The sequence below is a fragment of the Peromyscus leucopus genome, chromosome 3, assembly GCF_004664715.2.
Source record: "Peromyscus leucopus breed LL Stock chromosome 3, UCI_PerLeu_2.1, whole genome shotgun sequence".
Classification (NCBI taxonomy): Eukaryota; Metazoa; Chordata; class Mammalia; order Rodentia; family Cricetidae; genus Peromyscus; species Peromyscus leucopus.
In genome coordinates, this window is record NC_051065.1 from 143,332,566 (window position 1) to 143,347,487 (window position 14,922).

Sequence of the window (14,922 nt, forward strand, 5' to 3'; positions counted from 1 at the left end):
ATCTGCTGCCATGCTCATGGTCTTGATGGACTACGCCCTTTGAAACATGAATGTTTGAGGGCATAGTCAAACATGCCACACTAGGCCTAGCTTGGGCATCTGAGACCTCAAAGCCCGCCCTGACAGGACAGTCAAAATGGACCTCTTTTCCCTGAAGTCACGTCTGTCAGATAGTTCATCACAGTGCTTAGAAAAGTACTTGAAACGGGGGCCATGGTAACATGGCTTCTCTATGCTTAACTTGCACCATTCCTCTGGATTGCTGCCTTTTCTAGTCTTGTTTTCCTCTCTACATTAAAAAGGGAGGGTGCTTCCCCCTAAATCACTCCCCTTGTTCACTATACTGGTACTTGCTTTCTAGAACTTGAGTAGAATTTTACGTTTGCCCTGAGTTGAAAGCCCTGAGCCACCTGCCCAGTGAGGCGTCACCTACCTCTGTTTCCCTCCCCTTCCTGTGCTGTGCTCTTCACTTCCTGTCTCATGTTCTCTTCCCCATCACAGAAGAGTTATCATCTTCTAGAAAGCCTGCTGCTCTAAGGCTCTGTGTTACACAAAGCACCCCCAGATTGAAGTTATGCAGTACTTTTTCCACGGCCCCTTCTCTGCTCATTTCTTTTCCTTAACCCAAAGAATATTCTCTTGATGACAAAGCCTTCATTCCTCTTGTGTTTTCAGCCTTGGTGCAAAAGTGAGCATGCTCAGACAGGGAGCACGTATCCCGAAGGTCAAGTGAGCATACTCAGACAGGGAGCCCGCATCCCGAAGGTCAAGTGAGCATGCTCAGACAGGGATCATGCATCCCGAAGGTCAAGTGAGCATGCTCAGACAGGGAGCGTGTATCCCGAAGGCCAAGAGTGAGGAGATTTTACTTTTCAGTAGGTTTCAAACCTCAGACCAAATGTACAATGCTGCTCACCTCCATCCCTACCCTTTATTGTTTTCTCTGGGAGCTTTGTTTTGAGAGAGGGCTTGTTATGATGTACAGCCTATTCTTGAATTCCAGTAATCTCACTGCTTCGACCTCCTGAGTAGCTGGAACTATAGGCATGTGCCACTGTACCAGTCCTTCTTCTGAGCCGTGTATGTATTTTCTTGTGTGTGTATATATGTATATGTTTAGTGACATTGAGGACATGCTAGGCAGGCACCCCCCCCCCATACCCCATACACAACACAAATGTAAGTGATGACATCAGAAAGGCAGAGCCTCAGACATAGAAATGGAAGCACCATGTTCCCATTTTGCTGAAAGGGTTTGTTCTTCCCTAACTGGGACACCATCTGCCTTAGTCAGGGCTACTCTTACTGTGCTGAAACACCGTGACCAAAGCAGAATTTGGGGAGGAAAGGATTCATTTAGCTTACTCTTCCGTATTACTGTTCATCACAGAAGGAAGTCAGAGCATGAACTCACACAGGGCAGGGACCTAGAGGTAGGAGCCATGGATGGGTGCTGCTTACTGGCTTGCTCATCATGGCTTACTCAGCCTGCTTTCTTATAGAACTCAGGACCATCAGGACAAGGATGCCACTATCCGCAGTGGACTGGGCCCTCCCTAATTAATAATTAATTAATAAAATGCCCTACAACCAGATCTTCTGGAGGCATTTTCTCAATGGAGGTTCCCTCCTTTCAGATGATTCTAGCTTGTGTCAAGCTGACATACAATGAGATAGCACAGCATCTTAAAATATGACCCCAAACAAGGCCAAAGTATGAGGCTAGGCAGCTTCATGGCCATGCAACCAGAGTAGGCTCACATTGTCTTGGGTTCAGAAGGGCCCTGTGCTGGGCTCACTGCTCTGCTGTTGACACCTTGAGATGTTTAACAATGTTATCTTTGAACTTGTTCTTTATCAGTGAAATCCAGTGATCCAGTGGGACATAGACGTGAGAAAGGGACACATTTACACACATTCCACTCTTCCATGCTGTTCCACGTGTACAACATTGACAGCTGCTTATGAGCCCAGAATTCTAAGAGTCCATAGAAGATAAGGTGTTTCACATGCAGCAGAGAAAAGGTTGGGTTAGTTCTGAGATTCTGTGCTGGAACAGAAACTGCTTCCAATGCACACGGCAAGGCCAGCATCCTGAGAAGCAGGTTACCATGCCCTGTCTTCACTATGAACGGCTTCCTGCGAGAGCCAGCTATTGACAGCACAAATGAAGCTGGCACAGACAGTGGGTGAGAAGACAGTGCCTGACAGGTCCATAGCTCTCTCTCCTCAGCCCTTCCTTCCTCCTCAGAGCAGAAGGCTGAGTGCTGCTGCCAACTGTGTCTCTAGAAGGATGTGAACTACAGTTGAATTGGTTTCATGCATCATTGCTACTCTTTTTTTGTTTTGTTTTGTTTTTTTGCTTTTTGCTTTTTGGTTTTTTTGAGACAGGGTTTCTCTGTGTAGCTTTGTGCTTTTCCTGGAACTCACTCTGTAGCCCAGGCTGGCCTCGAACTCACAGAGATCCACCTGGCTCTGCCTCCCGAGTGCTGGGATTAAAGGTGTGTGCCACCACCACCCGGCTCATTGCTACTCTTTTGGTAAGAACGAAACACACCTATGACCTCTGAACTGTGGGATTTGGGTGAATCCACATACAACTTAAATGCTTCAGTGTTTGCCTTTTACGTGGGCACTGCGTAGTAGAAAGGTTGGTGGCAGGAGTTATGCTGGTCACTTACAATCAATCTTTCTTTACTCAATGTCATTTAGTACCAGGAAACAATAACACAACAAGCCCAGAGAGAGCAAGCAAGAAAGGAAAGGCTTTTGGTTTCTGTGCTTTTATTGGCATCTCCTGCACAAGGGAGTAGACGTCTGTGTTTCCAGCCTGCACTGGCTCCCCCAGATTATATAGCCGGCTCTGATGAGTGAAAGAACTCTTCCCAAGACATATCTTCAGTGATGACTGGCATTCTTCCTGAAATGTCCATGCCATGAGCATTTAGTGGATATCACCTCCTTGAGCCAAACTTTGTGCTAGTGGATAGGGCTAAAAGAACCAATCATCTGATCCCATCTCTAGCTGATGCTGAGGGACACAAGTTCAAAGCCAGGGAAGAGGACAGTGGTTTTTAAGTGCAGGGAGGTTAATGCTCATTCATCAGAGGCAACTCTGAGAAAGAAGTCTTGTTGCAATATTTCAAGAACACTCAGAGAAATGGAGACCCTTACCAGCCAAATGGGTTTCACAGTCTGACCTAATTTTCTTCATTTTTGCAAGCCTCAGACATACTGGAAACTTCTCCCCACCCCCCATTTGCCTTTCTTCTCTTTAAACATCCTCACACCTGCCCTCTTAGTGAATGGTGTAAACTGATTGTCTAAAATGAAAACAATATAACAGAGAAAGGAGAACAGACATAGTAAAATGAAACCACCAGGTACTGAATCTTTTAAGTTTTTTTTTTTAAACTAGAGAAACAAATATCTTGCATGTATTAAAAGTTGATTAACAAAGATCTTTTAAAACATGAACTCCATGTTGACAAAGGAAGAAAGAACCCCAAGGTTGGGGTAGGATTGAGAACCCTTGAGAGGCCATCCCACGGCTTTGCCAAAAAGGGAGGCTGCTCCTTGCTCCAGAACACCTCAGGGACGGCCAGAGAAGTTGTCTCACATTTCAGAACCCTCTGTAAGGGCCCACTTCCTGGAGATCACAAGCCTTCAGGAAGGGCTGTGGGAAAGGTGGGACGGGGCTGTTGAAAGGCAGCTGTACCCCACAGGTGTGCTTCTGGAGTGGACAGTGTCTTAGTCACTGGTCCATTGCTATGGAGGGACACTATGACCAAGGCAACTCTTATAGAAGAAAACATTTAATTGGGGCTTGCTTACAATTTCAGAGGGTTAATCCATGATTATCATGCAGGAAACAGACAGGCATGGTGCTGGAGCAGTAGCTGAGAGCTTTACATCCTGACCCTTAGGCAGCAGGCAGAAAGACAGAGAGAGAGAGAGAGAGAGAGAGAGAGAGAGAGACAGACAGACAGACAGACAGACAGACAGAGAGAGAGTGGACCTAATGTGGGTTTTTGAAATTGCAAAGTTCACCTCCAGTGATATGCCTCCTCTCATGAAGTCACACTGCCACATGTCCTAATTCTTCTTAAACAGTTCCACTAACTGGGGACCAGGCATTCAAACATATGAAACAATGGGGGCCATTCTCATTCAAATTACAACAGGCAGGGACCAGGGAAGATGTCCAGGGAGATGAAGGCTGGTCTATGCATAATTCCCAGGACTCCATCATTCCCATGTGAGGCACAATGTACAGTAGTTGCCTGCCTCGTCCATGGCCTTCTGACCACAAAGCCTTCTTCCGTCTACTCCAATGTGGTCACCCATGGGAATCCAAGCTGTCTGCCACGCTTTCCCACTGTACTCAGCCATCCACACACCTCACTAGAAGAGATCACTTCTCAGCTCTACAGATGAGAAAATGAGATACTCACACTGTGAGGTCAGGGGACACACAGAAGGCCACACAGGAGGAAGGGCAGAGCCAGAATGGGCCTGCCTCTCCTGTGCCCCAGGTATGGCTCCTGTGTTTGTGTGTGTGTGTGTGCGTGTGCGTGTGCGTGTGCGTGTGTGTGTGTGTGTGTGTGTTGTGTGTGTGTGTGTGTGTGTGTGTGTGTGTGATGTAGTTTCCACCCTGCTGTTTTCTCATCTCTTCCTGGGAGTGAGGTTGAAAATATGTCAGTGACTGGAGCTTAGAGAGAAGTAGCTGTGTCTTCACGTATTCCTTGGGGCCCAGAAGCTCAAGGCTCATGGTTGACACTTGATGAATACATGTAACACATGTGTGCAATGCCACCTCCTTCTCCACTGCAGGTAGGCCTAGGAGTGCTCTCCCAAGGAGTTTGGTGGCAGGGTGGCATTGGACATAGCAGTCACATCCTCATGTGCCATTTTGTTTTTAGGAAGGGAGTATGAGTGATTTCTTTATCTGGGGGTGAGATTCGAGACCCCAGGAAGCATGCTGATGTACCTGCAGGCCGGATTCCTTCCCATGGCTGGTTTAGCATTCAGAGACAGCTCTGAGAAAAGGCTCTCCCTCCACTGCCCACTGCTCAAAGAAAATCACTGTGGGTGATCTGGGCAGTGTAGCCAGGGAACACACTCAGGGAGAACAAGGGCAGATACAGCCACCCTAAATCTGTGAATAGTTCAGCCACCTCATTGCTGTTCAATGTTTCCTCCCCATCTCATGCCCATCCCACATGCCCCTCAATGCTGTATGTGTACAGAATTCTTTTCATATTGATTTTGACTGAACATCCTAGGAACTAAAGCCAGGTGTATAAAAACAAGCCTGGGATGGATGCCATGACCACCCCTGGTTTGCGGAACAACCACTCTGTATGGGGAGGGGCTGCATAGGTCCTCTTCGAAGGCTAAATAGCTATTAGTGGCTAGTTACAATAGAATGTTTTAACGTGGAGCTGGGTACATGCCTGTAAGCCTCTGGGATGGTGGTTTTCTAGCTTGTGTGGGAAGACTCCATCATCAAAGAAAATCCTACCTGGAAGCTGACATATAACAAACATAATGTATTTTGTTATTATAATGTAATTATAATATACTGTATAATGTATAATTACACATTACAGTGTATAATATAATGTACATTATAATGTAATTCTCCACACTTACACTACAGCAAGCAGCAACGGTAAGTTTAGAATGTGGCGATTGCTGTCAGTGGGATACACTGGGATGTTGGGGTCTAGCTGTAGACAGGCTATTTCAAATGGGAGACCCAGAAAGGCCTCAAGCAACTGGCTGACACAGGAGGCAAGATCAGAATGATGCTTGGAGACACCCTGATGTTGACCAGTGGGAAGCAGATCCATAGATGGAAAGTGATCTTTTTCTTTTTTAAACAATACTTAACTCTGGGTTTCTAGGCCCCAACACCCAGGGTCCGTTCCTTTCACAATCATTAACTAAATAGCTACTGCATGAGAAGAGGTCTCTGTGACAGGTGACAACCAAGGGCCATAAGCCACCTAACCAGGTCTTGGTGCTGGTGCTGTCTGCATATCAGTGCCTTGCCCTGGCCCGAGACTGGACTTGGTTCTGAAGTCCCCGATCCACAAAAGTCAGACTTCTTCAGGTAATGCCCCAAACCTCTGGCCTTGGGGAACAGACTTCTTCACTGCCTACTTTCTGGGGAGCAAACTGCAGGGAGGTCTAAAGCCAAAAAGCAAGATGGCAGATCAAATCACCCCCATTCCCCCGGAGAGGTGCTTTCTGAAGAAGGAAGGCTCCCAGGGGATTTGAAGGCCACCAAAGCCAGCTTCTCTTCTGCGCTGCCAAAGACATTCACACAGAAACTGTGGGAAGCCTGTCTGTAGTTTCCACGTTTCCAACCAAGAGTCCAGACCCAGGCTCCAGACAGACACCCCTCTGGTGCTGAGCATAAGGGCTTCCTTGACCACCACAGACCAAGCAGCTGCAGACCACCAGGGCGTTCCCAAGCCACCAGCTGGCACCTGTGTGCCCAGCACCATCCCCTTGCCTTAAAGCCCCATCCCAGACATTGCCCACACTGTTCCTCCAACCACCTAGGAGACAGCAGGGCCACAGTTATTGGCCCCACCGTGTACAATAAGCCACGGACCTCTGATAATCTTTCTGGGACACAGCGCTGTGACACAGTCTTGGCAGCTAAAGTCCCTCCTAAGTTCTGGTCTAAACTCGGGGTGCCAAACTCCACCAGCTGTTTTCATTATGATTCACAAATTAAACACAGAACATGTAATCTGGCTCCATACTACCCTCATTCTCTCCCCATCCCTTCACCACCACCCTATGCCCTGCAGTACATTTAGGAATTTTCTAGAAGTTACCTCTTTTTCTGATGCCCCTTCTAACCTCCTGCTGAGGCCTCTGGTTGCTTCTTCCTGTGCCCTCTGAGGTCTAGACCAAATTAAGAGGTCCACCAGCCCTCCTTTCCCCTACTTTCCAGCTAGTTCACGAATGTGAGCACTGGGAACCGGCACATCCCAGAAACTTCTTCCTTCTCCTTAGCATGGGAGGCAGTCAGCTTCAGGCACAGGGCTCAGCACGTGCACACAGGTGGTAAGGCCTGCCGAACTCCATTTCCACTAATGCCCAGCAGGGCCTTGGGGCCTGATGGATAGCCCAGCCTGGGAAGACAGACTGCCCGGGAACAATCCCCCAGTGTCCTAGACTCAGCAGCTGCCAGCAGCTTTTCATGGGGTCCTGAAGCCTTGCCTCAGATAACAAACAAGAGGCAGCCCCTGGCATTTGGGGTGAACAAAGAGGGGGACATTTTCTGGAGAGACAGTTATGTAAGGGGCATGTTTCATGGCTCAGGCTCTCAGAGGCCCAGCTAGAAGTTAACAGTAATCCAGGGCAGAAAGGCAAGGCAGACATTTAGGGTAGTCCCGACCTCCCCCACTCCCCTCTGCTGAGCATAGTGTGACACCCACACAAGCACCCACCCCAGGTCCAGTGAGATCTTGTCCCATCCTCACTCAAGGGTGACTTCCCTGCCCACCAAGCCCCTGTGGGGGTCCTGCTGGAGACAGGCAGCTGAGCTGGGGGACCCCTGCCAGGACATCCCCTTGGCACTTGGTGCCAGTTCCACCAGCGGCGCGCAAGTCTCCCGCCGCCACCTGTACTTACCAGGCAGGCCACAACAGCCCGGCTGGATGTAGCGAAGGATCAGGAGCCTGGAGTGGTGACTGCCGCTGTCCTGGCCACAGCCGTCTACCGTCCCCGAGCTTCCTGCCTCTCCCGGCAGGCTGCCGTGCGCCCCTCTCACGCAGACTGGCCGGCGGCGGGGACGCGCCCACAGGCCCGGGGCGGGCGAGGACCCGGCTGCTCTTTGTTTAGAGCTGGCTTTTTTTTTTTTTCTTCTTCTTCCAATTCAGAGCACACGGAGCTCCTGGTCCTGGCAGTAGTGCAGAAGTGGCCCCGGGAAACTTGTGGGGTGGGGGTGGGGCGGAGGAGGAGAAGGAGAGGGGCTGGCCCTCCATCCCTGTCCCACCCACTCACTCTATAATCCCCGTCTCAGACTTAGATTGGTCCTCATGAGGTGGGGGGAGAATCTCAGGATCCCGGAAGAAGTAAATCCTTGAGGGGTTTCATGGGGTGTAGAGACAAGCCTCCCACTTATCACTCCTGGAGACACAAGAGCCATCTCCCCAAATCCCGTGGACCGTCATTTTTACCCTCCTTGGAACCAAAGAAAAGCCAGATCCCTTCTGGATTGGAACACAATGGAAGGGCAGACCGCAAAGGCCCAGTCTTTGCCAGTGGGTGAAGAATCAGAGTTGCTGACCCAGGCTGCCCAGCAGCGGCCGAGCACCCTGTGTGATTTACCAAGAGGAACAACCCGCGCTTAGCCAGCCGTGACTGCAGTGAGCAAGGCTTGCCCCTGCTTCGGTATTTTTCTTTTTTGCTGTGTCAAAATACCCGGCAAGAGCACCTTCAGGAAGGGTTTGTTCTGGCTCACGGTGTGAGCGTGCAGTGGGTCACCGACTGAATGGCACAGAGACCAGTGCAGAGGTGGCTGGTCACATTGTGTCTGCAGTCAGGAAACGGAGAGGGATGGATGGATGGGCCTGTGCTCAGACCGCTTTGCTGTGTTTTTCTTTGTTATCCGGTGCCGATTCCAATGTTCCCTCAGTGAAACCTCTCCCGGAAACGTCCTCCTAGACACATCCAAAGGTGTGCTTCCTAGCTGATTCTAAATCCGGTGAAGTTGACAACTCAGTCATGAGAGAGGCAGGGGAAGCTGAAAGTTCCCGGCTATTGAGGCACCGCACTCTAAGTGCCCAGCTGGCTGCTAAGAATGGGCTATCAGAGAGAGCATGAGTTGGGGCTGTGGTTTGGCCATGTTTTGTGACTTGGTGCCTAGGGTTGAGGAGTGTGGGACCTTTCCGAGTGTTTGGGTGGTGAGGGCTTTGGAGGGATTAATGCTGCTCTCACACTACAGGGTTAATTCTCTGGGAAGTCAGCTTCTATGGGCCCACCCTGGACTGGTTATCCCAGAGAGCAGGGTGTATTTATTTCATTTTTATTTGGGTGTATGTGCATGTGTGTGGGTGTATTCTTGTATATACAAGTGCATAATGTGTGTGTGTGTGTGTGTGTGTAGACCAGAGCATGATGTCCCCCTTGTTTCTTGAAGGCAATAACTCCCTTCTTTCATTTTCTACCACACTGTAATAGTGTGAGGCCCTTGTCAGACATGACTGTCTAATTTTGGGCTTCTTGACCTGCAGAACATGAGCCAAATAGACTTCGGTTCTTTCTGTGTTCTTCAGTCTCAGTTATTTTGTTGAAGCAATGGACTAAGGCAGGGGGATGGAGGGGCTGCGAGGAGGTGATGAGATCTGTGAGAGATGAACTGGGGATGGGAGCGGTGAAAGGAAAAAGTGCAAACAGAGAGGTCTACAGTGCTGTGCTGCGGGAGACGGAGCCTGGGAGGGAGAGACCTGGGGGAGCTGAGGTGCTGGAAACTTCGGAAGTCTGGAGGACAGCCTGGAGCTGGCAAAGCTGAGTTCACTGGGGGTGGGAGATGGGGGGTGGGGGTGGGAGGGTAAGGGGAGGGGGGAGTCAATAGGGCTTGAGATTTCTCAGAGGAAGGTGCCCATCCATGTGCTGGAAAAGTGATTCTGGAAGTCTTAGGAGAGGGGTGGAAGCAGGAGATGGACTGAGAGAGAGGGTGAGATGGAGGGAGTGTAGGAAGAACAGACAGAGCTAAAGACGAACCCAGGTCTGAGGAAGAGATGGAGCCGAGGAGAAGGGCTGGGCCTTCCGGGTCACAGAACTTGAGTGGAGGTCAATGGCAGCTCAGTGTACAGGGGAGGCAACGAGGAGGGTGCTCAGGAATACAGGTGTAAGCCTTGACTCAGAACTTAGGACGCTTTTAGAGACTTTGAAAATAATTCCTTAGTGCTGGCTTGTATAAACCACATGGTCATTGTCATGGTTCTCGTCTTAAACATCCACCAGGGGCTTGGGTGTCAAAGGCTTGGTCCCAAACTGTGGTGCTTTTGGGAGACTTGGAACCTTTAAGAGATGGACCAAGTGGAAGGTCTTTACATCAGGTCTCTTCCCCTTTCTCTGCTTCCTGGCTCCTGTGAGTACCCCTGCTCTACCACATGTTCCCACTGTGGTGTTCTGTTCTACCACAAGCCCTCGGCAATGTGGTCAAGTGACCATGAGCTGAGAGCTTTGAAACCGTGAGCCAAAGGAAACCTTGTCCTCTGAGAAGTCGTTTACCTCAGGCATTTTGCCACAGTGATGGAAAACTGACTGATGCACTAGCCTCAGCAGAAGGAACATGGATCCTGGACCCAACTCACTGATGCAGGGATACAAAGGTGAATCTCTCAGTTCCATTCTAGAGGTTTCCCATTACACAGCTTCCCAAAGGAAATCCCAGTTCAAGTCTGTCCTCTAGCTAACCCTGTTTGCTAAGTCTTGAGGTGTTCTGGAAGCCCTTTCTAGTGGACCTTCTGCATGCAGATCTCCATCTGTTGCATGGTGTGGCAAGTATAGCTGATGCCTCAGCTTATTTTCTGTTGCTGTAACAGAATACTCAAGATGGGGTAGGTTTTAAAAAAAAGAAGTTTGTTTAGCTTTATGGTTCTGGAGGCTGGAAGTCAAAGATGGCAAGGCTTCATCTGTCTGGCTTTTGGATATAGGGTCACTGAGGAGGGGTTGATGGTACAAAGACCAGGATGTGAAAATAGAGGTAAAACACCCTGCATGACCATGAGGAGTAATGGACAGTCAATAATGCCAGGAGCAAGGCTTGGGCAAGCATATGCTATGATGGTCTTCACCGTCACCTTGACCTACAATGAGGCAGTTCTGGGGAGCAGGGAGGGTCGGAAAACGTTAGAGAAGCTGGCAGTAAGACTGAAGGCAGACAGGCCTGGGGAGATGCCGGGATACAAAGTGGTTAAGAACTCTGGCTGCTCTTCTGGGGGACCCAGGCTCTATTCCCAGCACCCACATGGCGGCTCACGACCATCTATAATTCCAGTCAAGGGCATCTGGTGCCCTTTTCTGGCCTCCACAGGCACGTGGTACATACACGTTGGCAGGGAAAACACACCCACATGAAAAATGAAATAAATGCAAAGCAGAAGTGGACAGTCATGGGAAGGACTACTAAAAAGATGTGGGAATTTAGGGGCCAGGTCGGGAGAAAGGTGGAGTGGCCTTGAACAGGGAGAAGTGAGTTATATGGGTTAAGGATGAAGGGGAGTTGGCACTCATCAGAGTTATTAATAAGATAACAATAATTAGGAAAGATAAGACTATAAAATCACCCTTAAGGGATCTTTGAATGATCCTAGACACCAGGAGATAAGGAAACATCTGGGCTAGCACATCCCTTCTCCAGTACTACCTCTAGTAACATTGAATGTCTAGAACAAGAAATACAATATCTAAATTAAAAGTTGTCAGGAGCCGTGTTTAAACATATGAAAACAGAGGGGAGGGAGGGTGGTAATGGTTACAGGCCTTCAGACAGGAGGAGACACGTTGCTGGGAGAGGATCGGTGGTGTGGCACGGTGGGTAGAGCAAATGTCTAAGCTCCTTTGTTTTCTGTTGCTGTCACACAGTGCCTGAGACTGGATAATTTACTTTTGAGAAGAGGTTTATTAGCTCATGCTTGTAGGGACAGAAGTCCAAGATGATGTGGTCGTATTTGCTTGCCTTTTGGTAGAATGTGCATAGAAGGGGGTGGTACCTGAAAAACGAGAAAATGGACAAAGAATGGGGGACACTGTAGCATCATGATCTCAAAGAAATGGACACTCTTTCTCAAGAAAGATCAATTCCCTCTTAAAGGCCCTACTTTAAAATTCCTCTACACTGGTCATCAGATTTCAGCCTGAGTTGTGGAAAACTGTTCAAACCACAGGCACTCATCAACAAACACTGCATATTTCAATAATGTGAACAGAGTAACCTTCAAATGCTCTCATCACAAAAAAAGTCAAGTGTTGGGGGGTGGTGAATGGGTGAGTTAATTCATTTGATCAAGCCATCCCACAGTGCATTAGAAATCATAATATCTCCTTCCAGCCTATAAATATATGCAACTGTGATTTGTCTGTGCAAATTCAGTACGTAAAAACACCAGGAGGAATTCATTTTAATGATGTGTTTTATTTAATGTGATGCATTTAAAATAGTATCAGTTCACACGTGTTAATATAAAAATTAACAGTGTGATCATTTACACTCTGGCTTACTCCATCTCTCAATTCTGCTGTGCACTGGTTGGGGGAGAGGGTAGGATGGGGGAGGGGGTGTGTGTGGAGGAGGACACAGGACTTCAGGTGTGTTGGACAAATGCTGTTCAACTGCTCAGTGGTCCCAGCCTTAGTGTGCCAGCTGTTTGCATTTACTGTGCATCTGAGTTCAGACACTGCATTCACCAGAGCTTACATGCAGATCACAGAGCCATTTAAAAACAGAGTGGAGTGACACTCAGAGGCAGCACAGACATTTGAGCTCTCCAGTTACGGAGTCAAATAGTGAATTTTACATTAATGTTTAGGTTGAATGAACAAACCGACAGACAGACAAACCGTTGTCCTTGGTTTGCACTCAGCACCTGCTTCTGCTCACCGAGTATCCCAGCTGGCCTTGAACTTCTGGTCCTCTTCCCTCTGTCTCTCAAGTGCTGGGATTACAGGCACATACTACTGCATTTGGATCTTAACACATCTGGAGAGTTTAACAGCTGCATGTGCCTGAGAGCTGTGGGAGAGAGGGAGGGAGGAAAGGAGGAGAGAGAGAGAGAGAGAGAGAGAGAGAGAGAGAGAGAGAGAGAGAGGGAGAGGAGAGGAGAGGAGAGAGAGAGAGAGAGAGAGAGAGAGAGAGAGAGAGAGAGAGAGAGAGAGAGAGAGAGAGCAGCAGTGAGGAATGTAGCCTGTCACAGGTGGCTCTCTGAGTACACGTGGACCCTTGGCTTAGCATTCAAATGCTCGCAGGTCAGGAATTGTATGACTTGCATCTCCATCCTGGAGCATCAGCCTGTCTTTCAGAACCATTTCCAACCACTACCTAGGAGACTTGTGAGGCAAAGAAGGTTTCCTTGGCAACCCAACTCCTGCCCTGCTGCCAGCCTTGCTTGGTTAAGCTGCTGCTGTGGCCCCCCGAATAGCTCTGTGTAGACTCTTGCCGAGCCACTCTAGGAGATACAAGCCATGCACTGGAGGTGGGGGGAGCAACCCAGATACACATCACAAACAACTTGCCTGCCTCAGGGGCAGTGCTTCCTTCTGACCTCGTAGAGCAGGAACTGGTCTTGGTTTCTTCATCCACGGTAGAAACGGGACTGGATTGACACCTGTTGGCACCCCCCCTGTCCCAGGAGGCCTGGGCATGGTCAGCTACCAATTGTTGATCAGTGGTGACCAGCGTGCCTGTGTTTGACCCTGAACTTGACAGGTGAGGCTGTGCAGTTTTTCACCTATGCCTAATGCTTAGTGTGTAAAGAAATGGCGGTGTAAATCAGCCTCACGGTGTCGGTGTAGTCCCCAGGAGAGCGATACTACAGCAGAAGCTGGAGTTTTTGAACTGCTGTGTGGTACACGTCTGTGACACCAGGAACATTAGTCGCACTAATTAGTACCTGAAATAATTATTGATCTTCATTAGCAGTATCAAGAGCACTGCACGAGTGTCTAATTTCTTGTTGTGCTTTCTTGGCATTCCACATGAAAGACCTCACAGCCTGCCTTTCCCCTCAGGAGAGTATTCTCTAAAGCAAAACATAGAAAAACACATGTAGATACAGCAAACAAGACAGCCAAGCAAGTGTATAAATAACAAGCAAAATGGTACTTAAATACGCGCAGCTGCGAGTTTTGGGTACACGGAGAGGACGATGCTAACCCCCTCTCAGTTTCTCTAGAGAGCTCCCATAGCCTGCGACTGGAGTCTAAGCTTTCTGCATCCAGGTCACATGCCTTGGACGGGGGGGAGAAGGGGAGAAGGGAGAGAAGTAGGGAAGGACAGAGGGTTGGAGGAAAGCTTTTGCATAAACCCCACAAAATTTCCTGCAACTTTGGCTACTTAACATTTTATATGTGTATGTGTTTTTTTTTTAAAGAGAAGGTTTTCAAAAATATTTTATAATGTATTTATCATCCACAAATTTGTATACAAATACAATCTTTTTAGGTCATAACGAGCAGCATCCACTTCTGTGCATTGTGGGAAAATTGATCAATATAAAATGTTAAAGAAGTCACTGGAAATTTTAGCACCAAAGATCATCGCTGTATTACCTGAGAAAATATCCTTTTAATAGTAAATCACATTGTAAATTTTATGAGATTGACAACTTAACAAGTATTTTTCAGATAAATTCCTAAGAATGGAAAGACAGAAATGCTTTGGTTTGGTTGATAGAGTCACAGGTGTATGTAAGTGTGTGTGTGTATTGTGTGTAATGTATATATATATATGTGTATATATATATACATATACATACATATATATAATAGCACAAAATTGTTATCCGCCGACAGCCACACATCATCAGAATTAAAGCTTTCTGCTGAAAAATTAAACACGACTAAAAAAATTATAACTAAGTTACATAAATATCAAAACTGCTAAAAGGAAAAAACCCACAATGCCTAAAATCTTGCTTTTAGTCCGACAGGAGTGAGACATAGAAGACAGAGAAGAGTCAATAGGAAAATGCAACAATCGAGAAATTCATTCTCGTGAACAACGTGAATCCATGCATCAATACTTAGGGTTAGAATGGCATCAGTTCTGCTCCAGTGATGTATTAGCCCATTTTCCCTCACTGTAACGAAATACCCGAGAGGATGCTGTGTCTAGGGGCTCATGAGAGGGAGGGCTCACAGAGCAAGTTACAGAGCTGGAGAGTCGTTCAT

General features: G+C 48.0%; 1 protein-coding gene across 3 annotated transcripts in view; it reads right to left on the reverse strand.

The window, feature by feature from the left end:
* The window catches only part of Tspan11 (tetraspanin 11), a 68,215-nt gene extending 60,196 nt beyond the window's left edge, over nt 1-8,019 (reverse strand). The window contains exon 1 of one of the 3 annotated variants that reach the window (XM_037204124.1): nt 7,657-8,017. The gene's annotated coding sequence lies outside the window, so the exon portion shown is untranslated. Of the gene's footprint in view, nt 1-7,656 lie in introns of all 3 variants that reach the window. The other 2 variants (XM_037204123.1, XM_037204125.1) reach the window with 2 other exon arrangements.
* Between the last annotated feature and the right edge of the window lie 6,903 nt (nt 8,020-14,922).